We start from the raw sequence: 273 nt of genomic DNA on the forward strand, positions 1-273 counted from the left end.
TTGTAAACAGTGCTACAATGAACATTGGGGTACACGTGTCTCTTTCAATTCTGGATTCCTCAGTGTGTATGCCCACCAGTGGGATTGCTGGGTGATATGGCAGTTCTATTTCCAGTTTTTTTAAGGAATCTCCACACTATTCTCCATAGTGGCTATACTAGTTTGAATTCCCACCAACAGTGTAAGAGGGTTCCTTTTTCTCTGCACTCTCTCCAGCATTTATTGTTTGTAGACTTTTGGATAGCAGCCATTCTGACTGGCGTGAGATGGTAC

Source organism: Bison bison, unplaced genomic scaffold, assembly GCF_000754665.1.
Source record: "Bison bison bison isolate TAMUID 2011002044 unplaced genomic scaffold, Bison_UMD1.0 scf7180017846227, whole genome shotgun sequence".
Taxonomy (NCBI): domain Eukaryota; kingdom Metazoa; phylum Chordata; class Mammalia; order Artiodactyla; family Bovidae; genus Bison; species Bison bison.